The sequence below is a fragment of the Cavia porcellus genome, unplaced genomic scaffold (genome assembly GCF_034190915.1).
Source record: "Cavia porcellus strain 051 isolate PalLab524CR breed Dunkin Hartley unplaced genomic scaffold, mCavPor4.1 scaffold_7, whole genome shotgun sequence".
NCBI lineage: Eukaryota > Metazoa > Chordata > Mammalia > Rodentia > Caviidae > Cavia > Cavia porcellus.
Genome location: NW_026947490.1, coordinates 66,957,949 through 66,971,222, shown reverse-complemented (window position 1 = coordinate 66,971,222; position 13,274 = coordinate 66,957,949).

The following is a 13,274-nucleotide window of genomic DNA, read 5'->3' as shown; positions in this document are numbered from 1 at the left end:
GTTTAGCAAGGATTCTGGGAAGTGAAGTGGACTTGGGCACAGGCGGCTGATAATCAGCACAGTGCTTGTGTAATCAACAGGGTTGTAACAATGCAGAAGGAACTTCCTGCCCTTTCATTAAAGCAGGTCCTCTAAAACATACTTTAAACAGCTCTTTCCTGGCTCCTGTCTGCATGAAGAACCACCTGCCCTATGCGAGGAGGCTCTCGGGAGCCATCATCCCAGCGGGCTCCGTGTTGAGAAGGGGGAGACAGACACCCTCGCAGCCTCCCAGGGGCTCCGCTGCTCAGGAAATGGGGCTTCGTCCCCCCAGTGCTGATAAAAGAGCTCTGGGAAATGTACTCCTAGGCGTGGATTTGTCACCTGCTGGAAGTCAACACATTTGCAGCGATTAGGTCACGTTTCTGTTATTCCATTTTGATGGCAGAGATGGAACTCAAGGCCACGTGCTGCTAAGAGCCCCTGAAAATATATTCAGACAAATCTCAGCCGTGTGTCGCTCTCTAACATTCATGCATTCAGTCACTGGTCAGTGATGGTTTTGTATATACTTAGCTCAATGCTGAATTACGAGGACACCAAGAAATTCTATCATCAACACGCAGCCTTTTGACTGGAGGAAGAGGCAGAGAATAACGAAAAGCAAAGATTCCATTGGACCCAGTTAGACATCCCATGACAGGGATCCTTGGATATTTATATCTGCACATCTCACAACAGCTAAGTCTTAGAAGCAGCCTATATGGCCAGGAGCAGATGAATGGACAAAGAATGGATTCCTTACACACAATGGAGTATACTGTGCTGTAAAGGAACATTTGTAGGGAAAGGTATACACTTTAAGACCACATATTAAGGGAAATAAGTCAGACACACAAGCTTAAATATCATATGGTTTCTCTTATGTGACACACCCAAATTGTAAAGAAAAACTAAAAAATAATAAGTAGGTAGATAAAGCTTTCTCGAAAGGGAAAGGGATCAGAGATGGAAGGAGGCGAGGGAAAAGAGAGGAAACAAGGACTTAAGGTGTGTCCTGTACACGTGCAAATCCTACACAAGAATTGTAAACATTATGAACTGCAAACACAGACAGATAAAAATAAACACAGAAAGAAACTGGCAAAAAAAAGTTGCTTCTGGGAAAGTACAATAATACAAATTTTAAAAACTAAAACAAAAAATGGAGTATTTGCAAAAAAAACCCAAGTTTCCCTATCATGTAATTCTGACTTTTTTCATATTACCAGTCCCCATCAGATGGAGGTCAGTTAAATGTTTTACATAAATGACATCTACAGTTTCAGGCATCATTATAATATCATATAGGTTGTATATTTCACCCGAGAGAAAATTAAGGAAAATAGAAATCTGGAGAAAGTTCGTATTTCCTAATTAAGGGATATAGTTATGAAATCAAAATGTGGAAATGTCAGGGTGGCATCTGAAGAATGGTGAGTGGGTGCAAGAGCTGAGGAAGTTTCATCACTGGTGTCACTCCAGGCACGCGGGGTGGACGTGCCAGCTAAAATGTCACATAAAGTAGAAGCTGCCGCAAGACATCAAGAGAGAGGAAGGAGGGAGAACCAGAGAAAGAGGGAGAGAGGGGAGGAAAGAGAACAAATAAAAACACGGTGTTACTGGAAAATTATTTCCATTCTGTTTCAAAGAGAAATAATTCCGCAAAACCTTAAGACTGAACATCAGTGCTAGTACGTTGAGTCTTTAGGAACTGGGGCAGCTGGAAAGCTTTGCTCTGATTCTCTTGCTGATGTGGTCTACACTGGTGCAGTCTATGGTCTTTTCAATAGTGAGCTGTGTTCACTGCTGAGTAACAAGGACAGAACAAGCTTAGTGGGGCATCGTTCATGATTCTAAGAGCAGGCAGCAGCTCTAAAATGCTCACCACACCCCGCATGGCACTGAAACATTGAAATCCTGTGGGGCGCTGCTCAAGGCTTCTCAGTATGTTTCCCTCCTCAGCAGCCTCTCCAACTGGGGCAAGTGTCATGGTTTGGGGACAGGGACATCCACCACGATGCTGTTCCTTTCTTATTTAAAAGTTGGAGAGGCTGTGCCACTTGCCTACTCCCGGGGGTGGACCCACTTCGCCACCCAGGGGATGCTGCGTGGGGCAGGCTCTGAAGACCTGTGTGCCACTTCTGCCCAGCACTGTCAGCTAGAGCTCAGACGGTGGCTGCCCCCCACATCCTTACTGCCCCACTCCAGTCACCTAGTGTGCCTGCACCTTCGAGGTATCCTCCAGCTGAGGAGCTCATTGCATGAGATGCAGGTCTGGGGCAACTTTCTCTGAGCAGCTCATTCTTCCTCAGAGACACAGTGATCTATGCTAATATTTTGCTTTATTTATCAAGTTCAAATATGAGTTTGTCACTTAGCCTTTGCAAGTGGTAATTGATGGAGGCTTTTTCTGATATTATCATGAACTTGCAAGCTCAAATGTAGTCAATATATTCCAGGGCTCTGCCGTCATTATCCTTACGGATATTGATATTTATTTTGATATTGATATTCAAATTGCCCTGTGTTTGGCTAGAGGGAGCCTCTTCAGTTGGCTCCTGAGTCTTTGACATGACACTACAGTGTTTGCAGCTTCCTTTCCTCAGCTAGGACAAGACATTGCAGAATCGTCTCATGGGTATCCATCCTGGACTGACGCAGCCCCATAGACGCCCATACAGGCAGGTCCTCCAATGCAGTTTCCTGGGGCTACACCGTGTTCCTTGATAGACCCCAGTATTTCCCTGTGATGTCTACTTATTTGCTACCTGGTCCCCCCATTAATCTAGCACCAGTAGGAGGACAAAAGCAGTGTATGTCCAGCAGGTTTACTTGACAAATGAGTTGTTCATCATTTATTACTTGCAGAATATTAAAATAGATATATTTTACAAGGTACAAGGTATATTAGTTATCATAAAATAGTGTAACATGAAAGATTACAAGCTAAAGTGATATATCTTCTAATAATCAGCGTATAACCTATTAGGGGATCTGTTAATTACATTTCATCTCATCTACTTTCATACATTTTAAAGATAGGCTCTGTTTTATAGAACAGTCACAGGAAAATCAAGATCACAAGAAGAGGTCGTGTTCACCTGTAACTCATTTCTCCTTGTTACAAACGTCTTGATACATTATTACAATACTTTAAAGTTATTGTGAAATAGATACATTTTACATCTATATATTTCTAGAAAGGGCTATCAAATTGGCAGGAGTGATGTCTGATTAGTGTTACTTTGCTTCTTTTTGCTTTTTAGAACTTTCCAACATTTTGATGAAAATATGCATTTTGTAGGAAGTGAAACAAATCACATATTTTTAAACCACAGACTCCACAGGAAGTGCTTTGCAAGAGTTAGATCTCTGCTCCACATTGAGACCCTCCACCTCCAGACCGGGCTCCAGGGCTTGCATGGTCTCTGAGTGTCCCTAGCCAGACTCTTGCCTGGCACACACCTTGGTACATGGTGAATTTCAGCACCATTGAAGCTGCAGGGCCACAAGGGAAGACCACTGATGCTCTGTGCACGAGCTCCCCACCCGTGAAGATCAGATCTCATGTCCAGGCTCCTGGTTTCCTTCAGAGGAGCCATCACTTCCATCCATCCAGACTTGGGACCACGAAGTGGACCCCCACCTGCCTGCCCCATTCCATACCATTCCTAGCAGGAAGCTCCTGCTCCCTGCCCATTCAGAGTGGGCAACAAATTCAGAAATGAGCACGAAGTTTCTAAAAAGCCCAATGGCCTTGCTCAAAACCTCCACACAGGAGCTTCATGACAGAATGTGTTTCCCAAGTCCTCCCTGAAAGACACCCTAAAGAGGACAAGAAAACACCTCCCAGCAGGAGCAACAGCCAGTTCCATTCTGACTCCCACCGGAAGCGTGCAAAGCCAATGGAGTCGCCAGTGAAACTCTTGGGAGTTTTGGCATTGGAGGAAAAGGTGTCGCACCTGAAACTGTCATTTCAAAATGCACAAGGGCGAAGGACTTTAAAAGGGGAAGTTGCTGCGGCTCTCTGGGTCAGAAAGGGCAATGCGCAGGGCGGAGTAATGACTCTCAGTGTTCTGACCTATCTGACACCAAGGAGTCCACAGATTGTGAAAGATCAGCCCAGAAAATGTCCACACTGTGACTGAAAACTAGGCCAAAGGCCATGGATTACCCAAAGGCGGTCCATGCAGCTAACACCAATGCTGGCTTTCCAGAGAAAGCCAGAGTGACTCACTGAGCTTCCAAACCAGCACGGGCACTTCTGAAGCCAACAGAGTGCTCCCTTACTCATCAGGTTCAACCTGGAGGTCACGTCATGCTGTCCAACGTGACATTGAAGAAACCGAGAAGTACAGAGCCACTAAGGTTGACAAAGCTTTGTTTTCTGTGCAGTTTTGTCTGCCTAACTGGCATTTGGAGCATTCAGTGCGTGACTTAGTGAGTAGATTAAGCAACAAGCAAACGAGAGCATTCAGAGGGCAGTGGTGCCACCCAAGGCTGATGTACACAGCCGGGCATGGTCAGCGAACACCCTACCGCTCAACACGTGGCAGGAGTGGAGCAGGAAGGGTCTTCTGACGTTCACGCTTTGGCTTTCTTTGTGTCTAAAGGAAAATGAGCAGGGTTCAAATGGCACACGAGTCACTGCTAAAGATTATGATGGTGTTTAGTCCAGCGCAAAGAAGAGGCGGGGGGGACCAGGCAGTCGTTCCACTGGGTGAAGTGCTGTGCTCCAAACAGAACTAGACTGATCCAAGGAGGTGGCAAGGATAATGTGAGCTCCTTCCTCTACGTTTTCTAATGGTTAAACTGCTGTCAAGTAGCTGGATGTCAAATTTCTGCATGCCATAATTCTAATACTTCAGGAGGCTGAGGTAGGGCCTAGCCCATGCAAGTTGGCCACTTACAGAGACTTTGTTTCAAAATAAAAAATTTAAAAAGGGTTCTGAACATAGATGGATGCAAAATCCCTGGATCAATCCCCAGTAACACACACACACACACACACACACACACACACACTCACACACTCACACGTTTCCCCAAAAGCTCGTGTTTTGGACACTGGGTGCCCAGGAACATGCCAATGAGGAGGCACTGGACACCCTGAGAGGTGGCCTTAGAGAGAGGTCTGTGGGTTACTGGTAACACATTTAGGAAGGAGCCTAGGCCGTCAGTCACTTCTCCTCTTTTTTCCCCTAACCTTGGGGTGCGTAGTTCTGCTAAACCATGTGCTCCCTGCCATTGGAGGCCGCCTTGTCCTGGGCCCAAACGAATGGGGACAATTTATCACGGATCCGGACCCTCCAAAACTATGAGCCAAAGAAACCTTTTCTCAGTAGAACTGGGCTGTCTCAGGCACCCACTGTAGTGACAAACAAGTGAATCACACACAGATCTTTCCGAATGGAAGGTGCCACCTGGAGAAGCAGAGAGTGCCTGTTGCGAAGTATGATCTGGCAGAAGATGACACGTATTGTGATGACTGGAAATTCTGTCTCGTGCCTCTAGGTGCCTGACTAAGGCCTTCCGACTCATGAACAGAATCCTCACAGCAAGCCCAGGCTTGATCATCGCTCACACGTTACAGATGAGGCCTGCGGATGTGACACTGAGGCGCGTGGACCCTAAGGAACCCATTTAGAGCTGCCCAGGTACTACCTGCTTGTGACCAATCCCCTGGTGGTGTTGGCTTCAAAGCTGGTGTTTTTCCATATTGCACTTCCTGTCTATCACGCTAAATGAGACACTAACCCCTGAGCCCTCAAGAAGAAAATTACATTCATCAAAATCCCACATCCCTGGATCTAAAACGAAATTCTCTCAAATATAAAATACTATCAAACAGGAAGGATCTGATGACATCCAGTGCATTGCTCTGTGAAAACTCATTAGTTTCCTAATCATTAAAAAGAAACTGAGTTTGGGGACACTTCCTGAAACTTTTGCTAGGAATTTCAGAAGTTAGATTTTTGGTTTTAATACCATTGTATTAAAAACAATACAATGCCATTTCCCAAACTGTGAACTATGTTTTCGGTTTTGCATTCTTGTTTTATTTTGTGTCTCAAAGTGTGGTTCAGGAAACTCAGGAATTCTCAAGATCTTTGTAGGAAATTGCAAAGGTCAAAGCTATTGTCATACAAATCTGAATATATTCTCTGCCTTTTTTATTCTCATTCTCCTTGGTAGCTTTTCCCAACATTGAATATCCTGTGATACCACAGCACATTGAGTACAAAGCAGATAGGAGACTCCCGTTGCCCTCTGGGATGCCAGACACTAAACAGGTATTCAGAATAATATTGCAGTAATACCACATTCACAGGAAATTTGTTTCAGAAAATATTGTAACCATAAAATTTATCTCTGTTAACACACTTTTATTATTGTTTTAAATAAGTTAATGAGTATTTCTAAATTTCTCATTTTTAATTCTAATACCATAAATATGGTTGGCTATAACCTGGTCACAAGATCTTTCTGGGGTCCTGAATAAATCTGTAAGACCTTGTTTGTATACGTGTCATGTGTTTATGAACCAAGTACAAGTTCAGTAGCAATTTGCCTTAGTTTACCTTAAGTTTGCCATGCCTTAGAAATGTTTATCTGCCTTCTACCTCAAACTCCTGGTGCCCAGCCCTCAGTCACCCTCTAATGGCTTCCAGGAACCTAAGACCCTTCCCCCTCCCTCACCTGGGCTTGTTCTAGGGACCTTGAGGGAACTGGAAGCCAGCAGTCCAGCCTTTTAACTGTGCTTTTATTTGTTTTATAGCTGATACGAAGTTTGAAGGTTGCAATTTTATTCCTTGAGCATTTACCCTTCTTATCTCACTGGTAGCTCACTGTGATTTGGACTTCCTGGTTACCTGAAGAAAGTAGCATCTCATCACAAAATCTCCAAGTCACTAATGTTTCTTTTCATTCTACGTTCCATCGTCAAGAACTCTGAAGGTGGCTGAGATTTTTCTCTATTTGCAGACTAACAGTTTAGCATGACTCAGTTTCATGCGTCCAAACAGAAGACATGAAACTGCTGGGGCAGAGACAAAGGACTTTAGTAATAGGTGTGGCCAGAGTCCATCACCAAGGCCACTTTCCTGAGCCTTGTTCCTCTCCCAGGACTACTCAGAGAGGGTGGGAGATGCCAGAAAACAGCCTGGGGAATGCTAAAGGACAAGTATATTGCACTGAGCCAATTCAATTCCTTTTTTTTTGTTTGTTTTTGGTACCAGGGATCGAACTTAGGACCTCACACTTGCCAGGCCACAGCTGGTGCTGCTGAGCTCCATCCTTTTATAACCAGCAGTACACCTGCCTAAACTTTACCCCAGGCGTAAAGGGAAAAAAAAACCTGTTATACTGGACAATAAACAAATCTGTTATCTTCTCCAGAAGGGAAAACTCTCTGTTTTTCAGGTTGTTTGCTACATAAACATCCTTAAATACATAGTCCAAACTAAAGGTTTTTAGCCCCCGTGCAACCAAGATGTACAAAAAACAAGTGACTGTGGAGGACTTTGTGCCAAAAATCACAGCTCTCATTCATATGCAGCACCCAAATTTTGGGTCAGAATTTGCACCACTTTAATTTCTCAGAGAATGATTGGCGGTAAATTACAAACAACTTCTTCCAGTTTATGAGAAGCCACAACCCCGGCCCTCCTCTCTGTAGGTGTGATTACTCTTTGTCAGAAATGTTCTGATTGTTTTTCACCCAAACTCATATTACCCAATATCTGGATATTTTAAAACTCTCATGATTCCTACCAAAACATAGCAATAATAATATGAACATAACTATCTAAGAGATCAATGTTTAAAATTAGATCAAAGTCAACGTTCCTGGGAATCACATGGAAAGTAAACACCAAAAAACACTGTAGCCTGTGAGGTCTTTGGATGAAAATGGGTGAATGACTCCCAGTATTTTTCAGAAGAGATACCTTTACTCTTGAATTAAGAAATTTATTTTCCTCTCTTCTACACTGTTGGTGGGAGTGTAGACTGGTGCAGCCTTTGTGGAGGTCAGTCTGGAGATTTCTCAAAAAGCTGGGATTGGAAGTCCCATTTATTCCAGCTATTCCACTTCTAGGCATATTCCCAGAAGAACTGAAAGCATCATACCACAGTGATACATGCGCACCTATGTTTATAGCAGCACAATTTATAATCACCAGATCTTGGAAACAACCCAAGTGTCCATCAACTGAGGAATGGATTAAAAAGTTGTGGTATTTCTATACAATGGAGTATTATTCAGCTATAAAGAAGGAGCACAGTGAGATATTTATCAATAAATGGGCACAGCTTAGGACCATACTCATAAGTGAAATAAATCAATCTCGCATGTGTGAATACCCAATAGTTTCCCTAATGTAAGTAATGATTCAAGTATATAAAAATATGTGGTAATCATGATTCCCCATTATGTGGCATTGAAGCCTTATAAAGTTTTCACTTATTAATTGGAAAGGCTTTATTCTGGGCTTCTTGATATGGAAATATTTGAAGCTATAGTATATGAAGTTTTATTCAAATATTTCAAGGAAAAAGACAGACACTATGGTAACTACTATTAAGTCGGGTTATTTGGTGGTGAAGCACTAGGTTGCTGAAACAGTCATGCTTTGACCTGTACTGTTATATTGTTGCGTCCTGTTTTATCTCAATCTCTCCCTTATTCTTTAAAAAAATTATTTAGTTATTTCTTATGTTTGTTTTAATTAAGGGGAAAAATTTAAAAAATTAGCAGGATATATAATAGTAACTTTTTTGATTTCCTATTAACTTGTTTTGAAGTCCTGTAATGCTCCCACGATCTTGTTTTGACTGATTAGACTCTGTTCCATTCTGTATGATAGTATCAAGTTTGAGGGTATAGGCAACTACTTTGAAGGCAATAAGATTCACTAAGATGCCCATTCTGGTTTGACTATTGTCTCCTTTGGAAGTCCTGTAATGTTTACAATGCTTAAGTTTTATTGGTCTTGTTCTCTACTGTTTTGTTCAACTTTATAATATCTAATGAGATAGACAATTCTTTTTAAGGAAGCAAGAGACATTGTTGATAACCATTGTTGATAACCTTGTACTCTGTTTTACATCATGTGCTATGTCTATCCTTGATTTTGACTGACAGCTTTGTTTGCCTATTTGACTTTATTCTCTCCCCCCCAAAAAAGTAATAAGAACTAAGGAGTAATAAAACCCAAAATGTGTAAATTTTGTTGTAAAAAAGAGAGGGGAAAAAAAGAGCTCTAAAGAATACAACAGCAAGTGTGTTTAGGGGTGTTAAATAGCTGACCATATTAATGTTTTTGGTTGGATCATTGAACACAACTGTTTGCAGTCTCACTGTTTGAATGTCCACTTTGTATGTTTTGATACTGTGATTTGAGCAACTATCTCTAAGATGATAATATGTAATCTATTAACTGGTGATTTCTTACTTTTTTTTTTTTTTTTGTAGCTCTGTATTACTTGTACCCTCATACCGCTTTGTTTTGTTTTGTGTTTTTCTCTTTTTCCTTTTAAATAAAATTAAAATAAATAAATAAAATCTGAGATTAAAAAAAAAGAAATTTATTTTCCTGAACCAAAGAAGTGGGGACGTTCTATCCAAGGCTTTCAAATCTGTTTGGATTCCGGGAAGCATGCCACCTGAACTATGGGTAGGAATCTCCAACTCTGGCAGGAAAGACTGTCATTCACTGTGGCCTTTCCTGTGTGGCTTTTATACTATGATAAAAACTCAAAATGTTCACATTGGATTTGCTTTCCTTGCAAGCTAGCCAGAGACACCAAGAGTGTCTAACGTGAAGGGCTGACACGGCAAGTCCACAGGCTCAGCCCCCAGCCAGGTGCACTGAGATATCTTTCAGGCCATCACAGTTTAGATGGATGCTCTGCTCATAGACAGACCTCACCGACCCAAACACAAGTGTGCAGAAGACACAGAGCAGACAAAGGTCTCTGGATTCAATATAGAAACTCTGAGTTTCAAATGATATCTTGCAGGAAGACAACTGTTATTCTCATAGTCCTTTAAGGTGGGAGGGGAAATCTCCAGGAAAGTCCTAGGCTTCCTCACCTGCTCATCTTCAACAGAAAGAACATGATACTGAGAATTAAAACAGCTGGGTTTGTAACCCAAATTCACCAGTATCCAACTATGTGACCACAGCAAGTCACTGTATGAGTTTTGGCTACTCCTCTAAAAAAAAAAAAAAAAAAAAAAAAAAAAAAAAAACGCTGCAGAAAGACCCAGCTCTCCCTGGTGGGTGGTCAATAGACGTCACTGTGTTCTTGAACAGAGATCACAGCCTACCCTCTCCTCCCTGTGCTGGTCACTCTGTGAATCATCAGCTTCTGTTTTCATGATGAGCTGTACCTCAGGTCAGAGATCAGTGTCCAACCCTTTAGGGACAACCCAAATCTCACATGTGGAAGCCCCCAAATTCTAGACTAGATGAGAAGACAAAACAGTTGGGGGTCACCAAAAAGGTCAGAGGGCAAAAGAACTCTAGGGTCTGTAGCAACTTTCTTGTTAAAACCGTGATTATATTTCCTTCTATCTGCACCCACTCGTGTCTGCTTAGCACCTCTGTGACTCATGCTTAGCAGGAGGCGTGGTGTCTGTGCAGGACCGAGCACCTAGAAGGCATGCAGCCACCCTTCCTCACAGACAGAGTGTGTGCACAAGAGCAGGGCACCTCAGAAGACTGTGCCCAGCAGGGCCAGTGGAAGACTCCCAGACTCCTCCTCCTCGCTTGCTCTCTCTCTAGCTCTCCTTCCTTCTTTGCCTACAGGGAATGGAACCCAGGGCTTTATATTGAGCCCTTTTGTTGTTGTTGATTTTAGTTTTGACACAGGGTCTCATGAAGTGACTGAATTGCCAGTCCGGGCTTGAATTTGTGATCCTCCTGCCTCAGCCTCCCAGGATGCTGAGATTACAGCATGAGCCACCATGCCTGGCTTTCACAGCCCTGTGCAGGAATGAAAAGCTCACCTTGTGTCTGTCAGGTGCCTGCTCTGACTTTTCTCTGGAGCAGAGTGGTCTCTCACCCTCCCCAGCGTTTTCTGTGCCTTGTGCTCCTTGGCTCGAGTTTCATTTCTGTTGTCACTAGGTCAGGTGATCTCATTCTTAATCTCAATAATATGAGCAACTCCACTAATGCATATCATCAGAAGGGCAAGTCTGGGGGACACACAGAGTTACCCTGAATCTGACCTGTGAAGTGAAGGAGGAACTGCGGTGGCCCTTTCGGAAACAGGAGATTTCCAATGACTCGGGTATTCAGATAAACTTCCTGAGGAGAGGCCGCAGCCAGAACAGAAGGACTGAGCTGCAGAGTTCGCTGTGCTCTGTTTACCTGTGGAAAAGTCAGTTGGCTGTCACTGGAGCAGGTTTCACTGCCCCCACATAGGAGCCTTACGTGTAGATAGCAGTCCCTTGTTAGATAAATTTGTTGACATGCTTCTCAAAACACAGCAGGAGAAGGATTTAAATCCTTACCTGCTTGTAGGTGAAAGCTCTTTGGGAGCCACTGTCAAATGTAAATACTGTGCCATTAATAATAACATTAGTAATAACATGATAGATGTGTGCCTCTTGTAAGTAATAAATTGTGGCACTCACGAGTCCCCAACCCGATGGCAATAGAAATGACAGTCACAAAGCTGAGAAGCGTGGTCACATGTGGCAGTTCTCCAAAGGTCTTTCAAGTCCTCAAACTTCTTAGTAAATGTCACTTAAACTGTAAGCAATCCCAACACTTGATGGCCATTTTCTCCACATATAAATACATTGAGAAAGTTTAATACAACATTCTTTGAATGAGTGAAAGAAATAAAGAAAAGATATGGGAAATTAGAAGATAGACTCTTGGAAACATGGGAAAGAAAGGATAAAAGAATTGAAAATGAGCAAGATATATGTGTGTCTTAGTTACTTTTCTCATTGCTGAGACTAAATATCCAACGCCCACAAGTTACAGAAGGAAAGGTTTATTTAGCTCACAAGTTTGTAGAGATTTTAGCCATAATGAACTGGCTCCAAGGCAAGAGACACTGCAGAGGAGAAACAGTCCATGGCAGGCAGAAGGCCGCAAAACAGCCAAGTAGACAGTGACAAGGCTCTTTCTCGTCTTTTATGTTTTATTCAGGCACTCACACCATTAATCCTACTGCCTTTAGTCATACCATTGTACAGAGTCAATCTCAGTGTCACACACTCTAGATCCAGCTACCTCTGAAAGAGCCCCACCTATGACTGCATGTGGCTTTGGGGGACATCTAGACACAAACCATAACAATGTATAAATCGATTCTCAAAAGTGAACAACAATATTCTTTATTATAAATGTGCCCTAATTTTAAGAAGGAAGGAAGGAAAGAAGAAAGAAAGGGAGAGAGGAAAATACCCTTTCTGCAGCCCATAATGCACTACTGAATGCAATGATCAGAACAGAGAGCAAAATACATTGAAGTTGGATCCTGGCGAGTGGCCCTTGTCACATAATCTGGGCCACCGTGCCTCTGGTTCTGCCCCATGACAGAATAATAGCTCCTCACTCCTTAGGCTCACTGTAAAGATCAAAGCGCCTGGATCAGCAACAGCCCAGCCTGTGGTAAGACCCTCACCTGTGTTAATGTGCTTGTCATTATCCAGAATGCTGTAAATGGCTTGGACAGGGATTGTCATATGACAACCAGCATGACTATGAGCTGAGTGGCCCCACTTAGTGAACTACCGCACAATCCTCTTGTTTAAAATCTGCACCTTAATGATGGGAATCTTTGCAGTTACTTCAGTACCAGCAATACAACAGGGCTGTAATCTGTCACTCCATGGCGTCACAAGAGTACCACTTGTTAGAGTGTCGGACAGGTGCAGGGTACTTATTCCTGACCTCTGCAATACTGCTGGAAGTTTAGTATTAGCGTCATTTCATAGCCAAGGCGCCTGAGATAGAGAACGATCAACCACGTGCGAAGGCTACCCAGCTGGGAACAACAGTACCAAGATATCCCACTCTGATGTCCCCCCTCTTTTCCTTCTGTCACATGGTTGTTCAATAACCCTGCACTGTACAAGCCAGGAACACCCAATCTGAAGCTGGCCCAGGGAGACAGCATGACTGCAAAGCTCCCGGCACTGTGGCCTTCCCCAGTGAACAAGCCCTTAAGCTTTGGACTTAACCTTTTGTTCCTCACCATGCCACAATGCCTTGGTGATGGAGTCCACA